Source organism: Quercus robur, chromosome 4, assembly GCF_932294415.1.
Source record: "Quercus robur chromosome 4, dhQueRobu3.1, whole genome shotgun sequence".
NCBI lineage: Eukaryota > Viridiplantae > Streptophyta > Magnoliopsida > Fagales > Fagaceae > Quercus > Quercus robur.
Window position 1 is genome coordinate 53715057 of NC_065537.1, and position 13713 is coordinate 53728769.

Here is a 13713-nt window from a genome sequence, read left to right on the forward strand (position 1 = left end):
CTAGGAAATCGGATGAGCATTATTGCTTGTTCTTAGTTGGTTTCACTGAAACCATAAGGTCTAAGCTAGCATAGCAAACTCATCAAGATGGGATCCTCTATCCATGACTTTCTACACCAACTCTACAAACCATGAAAAATGTTGAGTCCCACGAAAGCTCCATCTTGGGTTCGAATCCCATACCACCGAAACGCACAGACATGACGATAGTGCATGACTCACATCTTTTGGAAACTGGTGACATTGCTCGCATAGATCATTGGTAAGGATTCTCCTTTGAAACAGATTTGTTTTGGTAGGGATGGCATTCCTATAAAGCTCTCCATTAAAAATGCTTTACCTTGTTAGGGACTTTAAGACTCCAAATATTCTTACAGACTTTTAGGCTTATGTTTGAGGTCCCTCCAAGCTTTGCATGGAGAGGTCGTAAGCAAGAAAATTATACCCAGACTCTATTGTGTAAGCACCCGATTAAGTACGAGGCCAAAATAAAGAGTATCTAGAAGAACAATCTTTAGGGAAATTCTGTTGATTAACTGAACTTCATATGGGGTAAAGAGACTGGTTAACATTTGGTTGCTAACATAAATACCCACTATTTCAACCACAAATTTTTAGCATCTCAATTTTTATATGAGGTAAAAACATATGTTTTTATGTTTCCTTGTATTGCAAACCAAGGAGAGTTAGAGTTTAAATTTTGAAATCAGGAGTCCGGTAGTTGTGTTTGGGTATTTCCACTCCTGGCCAATTATATATGCCTAAGTAACAAAAGTAAGAGCATCCGCATCAATGGATGTAAAACTTTGCAAAATACAAAAAGTAACAAATTTTACACATTTTGTCCCAAAAAATTTCCACATCAGTCCCTCTAAAACTATGTATATTTATACATTTGCTATAGTAACTGTGCATATATACACGGTTATTGTAGCTGTGTATACTATTATTTTATTAATTTCACATTTCGCACATTTTTTTTCTCTCTTTTCTCCGTGTAAAATGAACTCAATCTCAGACTTCTCCTCTCCTCATCTTTTTTTTCCTTAGATACACACAAACACACCCACACACAAACACATCCACACAGAAAAATCAACATAAAGATACACAAACACACCCACACACAAGCATAAACACACCCACATAGACAAACCAACAGAGAGACAGATCGGTGCTGGTGTTGGTCGCTTGTGGATTGGTGGATCGGTGTTGGTGGTGTTAGATCAGAGTTCGTGGGTTGACAGAAATCAGTCTGGATGCTTGTGGATTGGTGTTGGCGGCAAAGATCAGTGCTTGTGGGTTGACGGGAATGGGTTTTGATGCTTGTAGATTGGTGCTGGTGGCGGAGATCATTGCTTGTGGGTTGACGGAGTTCGTGCTTGTGGGTTTTGATTCTTGTGGTTCTTGTGGTGGAGAATGGTGCTTGTGGTGGATAAGTGATTTGACCATGAAAGGAAAAAGAAGAAGAAGATGCTTGTGGAGGGAGGTGATCTGACCGTGATCTTGAAAGGAAGAAGGAGAAGTTACCGTGGAAGGAAGAATAAGAAATAGAAGAGGAACAAAAGATTGGTCTGAGAGATGAGATAAGGACAAAGAAAAAAAGATAAATACAAAAGAAAAGATAAAAAGATAGGAACAAAATAAAAATATAAAAGAATAATTAAAAAATAAAAAATATTATTATTCAAATAGAAGGCATTGTAAAATAGATGAACTGATGTAAGTATTTTGGGAAAGTGGCAGTGTAAAATAGAAAAAGTAGATTTTTAGTGTGAAATAGATGGAAAAATTTGGCCGGACTGATACAATTGCTCTAACCAAAGTAATCATAAGAAAAGAAAAAAACAAACGTATTTAAGGACTTCCACAACAAATGCAATGAGCAAGAAACTTTATAAAAGTCTATGTTAGGTAAAGACAGTACTTCTATCTAAACAGAACCATATGGTCCATATCCTTGCCAATTTCCTAAGTGTATTATTTTGAAAATTAGTTGAAAAGTCTAGAGTTCAGAGAACTTATCATAAACTTACCTTCCCTACTTTAAGCAAATAGAGAATTCATCATTTTTATGCTGATAAGTAATTGGTTTTCCCAACCGGAAAAGGAAATCTAATACTCATACATTTTAATCAATGGATTTTGATGTTAAATAGCTGTTTTGTTCTAGGATTCTCATGTTCTAATGTCAGAGGGCAACATATAAGAGACCGGAATGAGGTTCAGGAAGATGTAGGGAAGATGTTGACCATGAGTCTATCTTGTGGTGTGAAGAAGCTTTATAGGTTGTAAGCTCAAATCCCAAAGAAATAAGATCTTCGGGCAAAGAACCTAACTTGCGAGAAATTATAAGGATTTTATAATGGACAAGTGATGTGGTCTACCATTCTACTAAAAGACTCCCATCTATTTAAAATTGTTGAGTTAATTTTTTTTTTTTTTTTTTAAACAGAAACTGATTACTGACTCATCAATTTTAAACAAGTAGGAGTCTATTAGTGGAATGGTGGACAAGTGACGTGGTCCACCAAATGACTGGTATAATTTCTCTTAACTTGCATGGTTGGATAAGATTTGAGCTTTTTTGAATTTTAGGATTTGTTTGGATACCACTTATTTGTTAAAAACTGAAAACTTATTACTAAAAACATTAGCAAAATATTTTTTTAAAGGCAAAACACTGTTCACGCGTTTTTGTGCATTGGCTGGTCCTATGTGCCATAGGACCAGCCAAAAAACACAAACGCAACTTTAATGTTAGGCAAATGCACACTTAAAAGAAATTATCCAAGACCTATTAATGGTTTTTCCGGTGTGAAATAATGTTGATGTGGCACAGACAGATAGATGAAATTGCACCATGTTGCTCAAGGAAAAAAGTGAGCGAGCAATTATTTATTTGATAACAAGTATATTTTTTGTCACGCCATTTTGTAATATAAATTAATAATAATTTCAGCATAAACATAATTATGACTTGCAATCAAGGTTGTCAAAATCGGGATCCTACGTAGGATCGTGAGAGGTAAGTAGGATCGTGGATCGTAAGATTCTACCTATTTTCAAATTTTAAGCAAAAAACCTAATGATAGTGACTTTGTATGTTATATAATCACTTATAATATGAATCCATCCATTAAAAAAAAATTGCATCATAAAATATAATTTGCACGCACTACATCGTTCTTATGTTATCCTAACGAAACAAAATATATTTAACTTTTGACATAATGTATCTAAAAAGTTCAGTACATGTTTAATTAGCAACTAAGTACCAAAATATTATCTACATATATGGAAAATGTTTTCCAAATTCTAAGTTCCAAATCCAAAATAAGTTAGGCTAGTTAGCATATAAAAACTAGCTAACTACAAATTTACAATATGTAATCCAAAAGAGAATTCTCAATTTAAAGTAAACTAGCTAATTACAAATATGAAATCCAAAAGAGAATTCTCATTCTAAGGTTCTTCTAATCTAATCACTGTCATTGTCATATCCCATTTCATCATCTAAATATTTTAGGTTTTGTTTTTGAAAACGTTAAACTTAAGTATTATAGGTTTTTTTGAGATTTTATGTTGAAATAGGGGTAAATTTGGGACTTCAATTCATTATTGGGCTTCTAATAACCCATTAGGCTTGTGGGTTTAGGTGAATTATCTTACCCAAATGAATCCCACTTAAAAAAAAAAAAAAAATCAAGCCAAATGGTAGGATCGGTGGGATCCCATACGATCCTACGATCCTATGCGATCCTACACGATCTTACATACGATCTTATCATTTTTGCGATCCTGCTACGATTTTAAACTTTTTGGTGAGGTGAGATCGTAAAATCGTGCAATTTTACGATCCGGATCACAATTTTGACAACCATGCTTGCAATTAATTCTCTTAACTGGAAATTAACTTTTATTTTATTAGTAGATAAGTGAGAAGAGAAAGATGGAGGTGAGGTTCAAACTAGAAACATGTGGTACTACAAAGAATGTAATTACTGATGAATTATTACTTGAACCAATTTGGATGCCCAATTGAGCTTAGTTATAACTAAATCATAATAAAAAAGAAAAAAGAAAAAAAAAAGAAGACTAGAGTTTGAATTACAGTACTTATCACAACCACACATAATTTATTAATGTTTTATATAAATACAAAGCACACAACAACAACGACAAAACAGAAACAAACAAGCAAACGAACAAAGGGAAAAAGGGAGAAAGTCAAGGATGAGATGACGAATTAATTAATGGGAATGGTTTTGACTGCCTCTTCTGCTTCTCCTGGACTTGCACTTGCACTAGTTTTCTTCCTAAGATCTTCGCGTGGACAATGCCAATTTCGGCGACCTTCTCCTTCGTGATGATGCCAACATCGTGACATTGCCACACGAGTTATAAGGACCCCAAACATGGTTCCCATAACGAATGTAACACGGGGCCTAATTGCCATACTCATTTTGGTTTATATATAAATATAGAGCTTGATTCACTCTAGACGAGAGGAATTTTGTATAGAGAGTACAAAAATCTATATAGAAAGCAAGGTATATTGTTTGTGGAAATCTAGGATGGCATGGAATGGAAAGAGTAAGGATGGCCTTATAAGGTTTGGGATATTTCATGTGTTTCGTGAAGCCCAAGCCTTTTCTGTACCAGGTTGAAAAGACAAAACGTTTTATCCCTTCTCCAAGGGTCAACAAGTCAATACACCTTGTCCTTTGGTTTTAAAATTGATGACTTTGGAAACATTTTTAAAAGAAAACGATGGGCTTAGATATATAATTCATTGGGTAAGAAGAATTCAAAGGGTGAACTGGGAAGTTATGAAAAAGAGAGGAAGGGGACAAGATGAAGTGGATGACAATTAATTTTGTTATAGAGATTGTTTTAAAAGGTGTGGTGTAGATAAAACTTTGGGAAATTGTTGACTTGGGAAATAAAAATTAAAAATAAATTAAAAAGGTAAAGTTGATGCGGGGAAAGGAAGGAAATAACGGGAGAGGGTTAGGAATTAACGCATTGTTACCTTTTCACAATAATTTTTATGATAAATTCTTGTATTGGATTAGTATTTAGAGTAATGTTACTTCTATAATTTCAAAATAAATATTAGGTGGAAATATATTTATATTTTCAAAATAATTTTTTTTTTATTTTAGTCAAATTTTCAAAATTTACTAATTTAATATATTTATTTATATTTTAAATAATTATTATATCAATTATGATATTATTACGATTCAACCTTAGTTCAACCTCAATCTAACCTTAAAAACTTTGAACATCTCTCCTATATGGTTCTTTGAACATTTCAAATTTCAAAACCATATTAATAACAAGGGTTTTCAATGAAAGAGCAAGGATGGAAGGGAAATGCAAACACACAGGAACATATCAGCATGTGATGTTTGATTTTATTTTTTTAGATAGTACCCCTTATTTGATGATAAGTGTCTATTAGGCTAGAGCTTATAAACTCAGTTTTTAACTTTTAGTTTTTATGTACAAATTTTCAAAATCTTTTTTTTTTTTTTTTTTTTTTTCCTTACATTTTAAAGTATAAGTATACTTTAATACACTTTTAACAAAAAACTAATTAAAATGTTCTCAAGGAGAGTTGATTGAGTTAACTAGAGCCTACGTCTCTAATAGACACTTATCAATCCACACCGATATTCCGTTAACATGTTTGGCCAGATTGTAAGTTACAAAGTTGCCTTGTTTACAAGTATGAGAAAAAATAACTTTAGAAAAGGTCTCTATAAGGAATTTGGCTTTAGCTACTCGATAACTGCATGCAGAGAACGATTAATCCTTGCATCTGAGAGTCTTGGTTACAGTTTGAGAGTCATTCTCTAGTATGATAGAGGAGAAACCACAATCTTTAGCAAATCTAGGAGCTCGAACCACTGCCACGCATTCCATAGTGTTTACCAAAGAAGGGAGAGCTAACTTGTCAGACATAGAGGCTAAAACAAGTCCCATGTGGTTTTGATAACTACCCTAACACCTGCCTCATTTTAGTTTTAAAAGATAACATTGTCATAATTAACCTATTGAAATGTTTCAGGGGCTTCTATAAGGAACTGTCGAGATGACTAGGAGAGCCCAAACAAAGTCATGCAAAGCAAATAAGGCCTAGGGTTTCACCTCAGAAATCAGATGAGCATTATTGCTTGTTCTTAGAGCATCCACAACAATGGAGCTATTTTTTTTAGCTATTTAGCACCACAAAAAGCTATTTTTATCTATTTTACATACTCATTTTACAAAACATCCAGTAGCAGTAGATCTATTTTAGCTTTCAACACAATAAAATAATATAAACATCATAATAAAATAATAAGATTAAATTATATAAGGATGGGGTGTAAAACCCATATTTTACACAATCTAATAAGTGATTGCCACATCAGCATTTTACTTAAAATTCAATACATCCTACCACACCTAATAACATCTCAATAAATTCCTAATTTGGTTGGATTTATATATGAGTATTAAAATTGATTGAGTGCAATTGTGTTTATTCTTAAATATGTGATAAGATGATGTGACTTATTGAGATTAGAGGGGTAAAACATGAGTTTTACACCACATCCATATAGAATTTAATCTCATAAAATAATATATCTACTACAATAAAATAATACATCCCACCATCACCACCACCACTTCATACAGCCCACCATCACCACCACCACCACCCTGCCCATAGTCTACTCCTACTACTACCACAACCACCAAAATCAGCCCACAACTACCCAAGAAAACCAACCCACAACCACAAAATAAAACCCACAGAGCTTCAATCACAAACCTAACAATCCGAAACCAGAAAAATTCCATGAAACTAGAAAAATTCCCGTAGAAAGGAGTGAACAGAGAGTGGAAGGCTTCGGCAGAGAGTAGATCGGCTGGTGAGGAGCGAACGGAGTTGAGTCAACAAGTGGGTTGGCCAGTGAGAGATTTTGCTTTGTGGAGATGGTTCAGCGGCGGAGCTTCAACAATGGTGAGCTTCAGAGAAATGGCAGAAAGGAGATAAGGTAGAAAAATGAGGGAAAGGCCGGCAAGAGTCTGAGCTTAAGAGCTGATTTGAGGAGAGAGGGAGAGAATGAGAGCGACGGGCAGAAAAAGAAAAGAAATAAAGAATAAAAAAATAAGTAAAGAAGTATTATTTTAATATATGTAGGAATTAAAAAAATATTTTAAAGTTTTAGCTTCACCTTCCGTACATAGCCAAAAGTAGCTTCATATAGAAGCTTGAAGCTAAAATTTTTTAGCTTTACATACATTGATGTAGAGCATTTTTTGTGTTTTGGTGAAGCTAAAATAGCTATATAGCTATTTAGCTTCACTGGTGTGAATGCTCTTAACTGGTTTCGCTGAAACCATAAGGTCCAAGCTAGCATACCAAACTCATCAAGATGGGATCCTCTATCCATGACTTTCTATGCCAACTCTACAATCCGTGAAAAATGTTGAGTCCCACGAAAGCTCCATCTTGGGTCTGAATCCCATACCACCAAAATGCATAGACATGACCACAGTGCATGACTCACATCTTCTGGAAATTGGTGACATTGCTCGCATAGATCATTGGTAAGGATTCTCCTTTGAAACAGATTTTTTTTTTTTTTTGGTAGAGATGGCATTCCTATAAGCTCTCCATAAAAAATGCTTTACCTTGTTAGGGACTTTAAGACTCCAAATATTCTTACAGACTTCTGAGCTTATGTTTGAGGTCCCTCCATACTTTGCATGGAGAGGTCTTAAGCAAGAAAATTATACCCAGACTCTACCGTATAAGCACCCGATTGAGTACGAGGCCAAAATAAACAGTCACCCAAAAGAACAATGTTTAGGGGAATTTTGTTGATTAACTGAACTTCATGTGGGGTAAAGAGGCTGGTTAACATTTGATTGCTAACATAAATACCCACTATTTCAACCACAAATTTTTAGCATCTCTGTTTTTATATGATTTTAAAGGTAAAAAAAATATGCTTTTGCGTTTCCTTGTATTGCAAACCAAGGATAGTTAGAGTTTAAATTTTCAAAGGTTCAAGAGTCCGGTAGTTGTGTCTGGGTATTTGCACTCCTGGCCAATTATATATGCCTGAGTAACAAAAGTAACCAAAGTAATTATAAGAATGGAAAAACAATAAGAAAAAAAAAAACAAACGTATTTAAGGACTTCCACAACAAATGATGCAATAAGCAAGAATAAAAGCCTATGTTAGGTAAAGACAGTACTTCTATCTAAACAGAACCATATGGTCCATATCCTTGCCAATTTCCTGAGTGTATTATTTTGAAAATTAGTTGAAAAGTCTAGAGTTCAGAGAACTTATCATAAACTTACCTTCCCTACTGTAAGCAAATGGAGAATTCATCATTTTTATGCTGATAAGTAATTGGTTTTCCCAACCGGAAAAGGAAATCTAATACTCATACATTTTGATCAATGGATTTTGTTGTTAAATAGCTGTTTTGTTCCAGGATTCTCTTGTTCTAATGTCAGAGGGCAACATATAAGAGAACGGAGTGAGGTTCAGGAAGCTAGTCCAAAATCAAACGCATGGTGCAATTTTTAGATTCAACTTTATGGGTTTCACATCAACCTGCTTTTAAGAATTAAGCCCCAAAGAACCTATCCTATATGGCCTATGTGTCGCGCGCTTTATAAGATGTCTTTATAAGTAAAAGGGAAGCATGATTATCATTCTCATGTTTTGTTCAAAGTTGACACCTGATGTTTTTGAAATGTTACATAAAATCTATGAAGCACAAACACGGACATGAACACACAGGACACGTCTATGAGACGTTGAGACGGTAATTTTTGAAGAAATAGGATACAAATATGAGCCGTTGAGACGGTAATTTTTGAAGAAATAGGATACAAGTACAACAGGACACGTCTATTAAATAACTATTAATATATATTTACTTTTATTGCTATATATTATTAGTCATTTATTTTTCATATATTATTAAATATATATCAAATTAAAAGTAATAGTAGATTATAAAACAAAGGCATTACTATTAAAGGATGTTTAGAAATTAGAATACAAATTAATTAATAATAAAGATATTTATTAATTTTGAAATGAACAATTACTATTAAGAACATGAATGTTCTCGTTGTTATGTAAAAATGTGTTCTATTCTTCTTGTTCTCGTATTCTAATTGTGTGTTATATTTATTTTTAGGACACAGCTAGAACATGCATGCAGAAGTGTTCGAGGAGTGTCAAGTGTCCGATGCGCGTCTGACACATATACGACACTCCAAAGGAAGGGTTCGTACTTCCTAGCCTAAAATATAATTAACAAGTGTGTAGGTTTGATAAATAATCTGCAGTGATTAGTGCTTTATAGGACATTCTAACTTTTATCTATAGTTGGCAGCATCAACGGCATTTCTAATTAAGGCAACAACAAATCCTTTCATAGCAAGAAAATTAAAAGGAGGAAGAAATTCATATAGGATATGGAGGATTATCATCTCGAGTCTACAATGAAAACTATGTGACAATTGGAGACATGCAGTATGCAGAAAGATTAAAGACAGACGTTCAGGACAGAAAATTGTCGCCAATGGCCTTGTAACCAAATGGCACCTAGGTTCCTTTGTAACCTCTTGCTCAGGAGTTCCATCCCCGCACTTACCTAGCAAAAAAAAAAAAAAAAAAGGACAGAAAATTGTCATCTATGTCAGCAAATTGAGGCTTCAATGTTCAACTTTATTGTCACGTGTTGCTGGATGCTTGCTCTTTCTTCATTTTCTTATACTGGTCTTTTTATATTATTTTATTTTATTTATTATTATTATTATTTTTTTAAACTTTTAACTAATCTATCATGGCTCCACAATTAGGCCATTTAGGCTATTAAATAATGCTGCCAAATGGAATAAGGCCCCTAAAATAGAATATATTATATTATTTGTTTTATAATATTGCAAAAAAAAACAATAAAAAAAAAAAGTAAGACCTCTAACCTAGGAAAAAAATACCTCTTTTCTAATGGTCAATAGAATGTCTTGTTTATGTAAAATTTTTAATTCAAACCAAAAAATTTAATGAATAAATTTTATTTTATAAAATATATCAATTTTAATAAATAAAATACTAGTATATATAGGTACTATATTTTAGCAATTTAGCTTAATAAAATTACATTTAATATCATTGATTCCTATAAAGGCTATAAAAAAAGATTCATATATCTAAAATTTAAAACAAAATTAACAAGCCCAAAAAAAGTAGCTCAAAAACAAAAATTACCATTGGCAAAGCTAAAAGAAATTAAGTCCAATCAATCAATTTTACCCAAAAAACAACCAATCCTTTAAACAATTTTAAACAAAATAATTTTGCTCTTATCCACAAATAGAAATTGCATTGTAATGGATAAATAATTATTTTGTGTTTGTCAATGTGGCCATATTTTGCATGGAATGCATTTAGCATGGCATATTAGTACAAAGAAACAACTCAATTGAGACTAAAATTACTTAAAATATACAAATATCAAAAGCTTCTGCATTAAGATATTGGAAGAAGAAAAATAGATTATCAATATTTAGGCATTTTTTTCAAAATATCTTTGGCTTTTTTGGCAATCCTGAATATGTTTGTCTTATAAGTTAAAAGACTTATAGAATCATGTGTATATTTAGTTGAGACAACCCATTTTAGAATTCAATAGAATTTTTTAGATCTCAATAGAAGTTTTTGAAGCTATTTCAAATAATGTACTCTATTTAAGGAGGATTGAAAAAGATAAGAAATGGGAAGAACTATGTCATGCAAATTAAGCTAGTAAACGAAAATTATCAGTTTCTTGTGCAATTGGTGATGAAGTTCCAAGTCTCTAATTTCGAACAATAATCATGAATCAGCTATTGTTTTACTAAAGAATTAGAATTGCAAGAAGTTGCATGATATCAAACCTGCCCATAGATATAATCATAGCAAAGAATTTAGAATTCCAAAATTTATAACCCAAGTTGAGAATATATGGTGAACATACTTTTTCCAATAACGCTAGGACGAAAAATTACGAAAAAATTTCATTAAATCAAAGACCAATATGTAAATAATGCAATGAAAAACACCCAAATATGAAATACTTAACATAATCCAAGGGAAAGTAAGAGAACTAAATATATGCAAAAGACCAGGATGAGTTTACAACTTGGGTTAGCCTTATAAAACGATTTTATTGCTAAACGTCCTTGTCCTCGTCCTCACTCTTGGGCTTGGGATATGCTTCCTCAATCTGCTTGGCCCTGAGAAGGTCCGAATCGGCAAACCTTCTGATGTCGGGGATATTGTAGTTCTGACACATATAGATCCCCCATAGTGTCCCTACCATGAATGTGAATGTGGTTCTTATGAAACCCATTTGGCTGATCAAATAAAAAGCTAAGCAAAAACTCTTTTATAATTGTATAGAGGAAGAAAGAAACTTTTAGAGGGATAGAGAAAGCTACGATTTGACCTAGGGAGCGTTGAGGAATATTGGGTTTTATATATAAGTTTTGGAACTTGTTGAGGTGTCGTAATTCCCAAGTCTTTTTGGAAGAGATTCACTTGAATTGGTGAGTAGTGATGACCCCTTCTCCAAGGGTCAAGAATATATCACCTATAATCTACCGGATATATATATAAAGTGTTATATACTTGTTGGTCCATCGTAGCGGATGTGTAACTTGTGTTACTAAGTTTTTATTTATTTATTTATTTTTTAAACGAGATCATAATATTCACATATTGTATCAATGGTTAATTAATTGAAAATTGATTTATTAAAAGTGAATTAAAAGTACATATAATAAAAATTTTAAAATCATGGTTTTTAGTTCTTTATAGGAGCTGATTTGGTTCCTTTTTAATTGGTGTCCCATGTGCCAAACAAGTTTGTCATTATGAAGTCTTGGTCCCTTAGTGAGTTGAGGCTTAGGGAATTTAATTAATCAATCTATCCACATGTCGCAAGCTCAACCCTAAAAGAATATTGAAGATCTTTGGGTAAAGCAACTTGTGTAATTGGTTAACATTTGAGCTTTTTGGATTTTAAAGAAATTTAACCCAAGGTCCATTAATTTTTTTGTTGGTGTGAAATAATGTGGATGTGGTACGGACTGTTGAATAAAATTGCACTAGGAGGCTTGAGGGAAAAAGCGAGCCTAAACATTTATGTGATACCAGTCATATTCTTGTTACATTATTTTATAATAAAATTAATAATAATTTTAGCATAAACATAGTTACGACTTGCAATTAGTCCTCTTCATTTGGAAATACACTCTTTTTTCTTTTTCTTTTTGTTGTATTAATAGATGGTGGGTGAGGAAGAAATTCAAACTAGAGACATGAGATATCAAAAGGAATGTAATTTTCGATAGACTAGAGTTTGAATTACACACATATATATGCCATGTCCTTACTACAAACACACATATATAATATTAATATTTTATGCAAATGCACACAAAAAAAAAAAAAAAAAAAAAAAAAAAAACCAAACAAACAAAGGGAGAAGGGAGAAAGAGATGACAAATTAATTATTTGGAATGGTTTTGAGTGCCTCTTCTGCTACTCCCGGGCTTGCACTTGCATTTGCACTTTTCTTCCTAAGATCTTCGCGTGGACAATGCCAGTTTTGGCGACCTTCACCTTCTCGATGGTGAAAACGTTGCGTCATTGCCACACGAGTTATAAGGGCTCCAAACATGGTCCCCATAACGAATGTAACACAAGGCCTAATTACCGTACTCATTTTGGTTTATATATTTATATATAGCTTAATTCACTCTAAGACTATAGGGATGTTGTGTATATAGAGAGTACAAAACTAGATAGAAAGCAAGGGATAATGTTTTTGGAGATCTAAGATGGCATGGAATGTAAGGAATAAGGTTGGATTTATAAGGTGTGGGATTTTTCATGTGTTTCGTAAAGCCCAAGCCTTTTCTGTGCAAGTTTAAAGAATGTTAATCCCTTCTCCAAGGGTCAACAGTCAATACACCTCATATTGATGACTTTGAAAAGTAGAAACATTTTTAATAGAAAACCATGGGGGTGATATATAATTAATTGGGTAAGAATAATTCAAGGTATAGTGGTTGATTAAGATTGGTTTTAAAATTGATGATTTTGGAATAATTTTTAATAGAAAATGATGGGGTTGATATATAATTCGTTGGGTAAGAATAATTCAAGGTATAGTAGTTGATTAAGATCATATCTTTGGCATTGCCTAGGCCCTTAGGCTCTCCAATTCCATGCAAATGATGAGATAAGGAAGGTGAAGATAAACTCAAAGTTTCGACAAATACGTTAATAACAGGTCTTTCCATTGAAAGAGAGATGATGGAAGGTAAATGTGAATTGGCAAGTATCAGTTTGTGATGTTTAATTTTATTTTTTAGATAGACTTCTTATTTGTCAATAAAAGACTTTACCAATTGAGTTAACTAACGTTTACCAATTGAATTAACTAGAATACGCGACAATAGCGCTTGATTTAATCGCTAAAATACCCACTATTTCAACCACAAATTTTTTGCATCGCAATTTTTATATGATTTTAAAGGTAAAGACGTATGTTTTTACGTTTGCTTATCTTGCAAACCAAGGGGAGTTAGAAATTAGTCATTCTCCCTTTCGCTTTCCTTTAACTTATTTG

General features: G+C 32.9%; 1 pseudogene; it reads right to left on the reverse strand.

Annotated features, from left to right (window-relative positions):
* The window catches only part of LOC126722180 (flavin-containing monooxygenase FMO GS-OX-like 3), a 35259-nt pseudogene that overhangs the window by 20651 nt on the left and 895 nt on the right, over positions 1 to 13713 (reverse strand).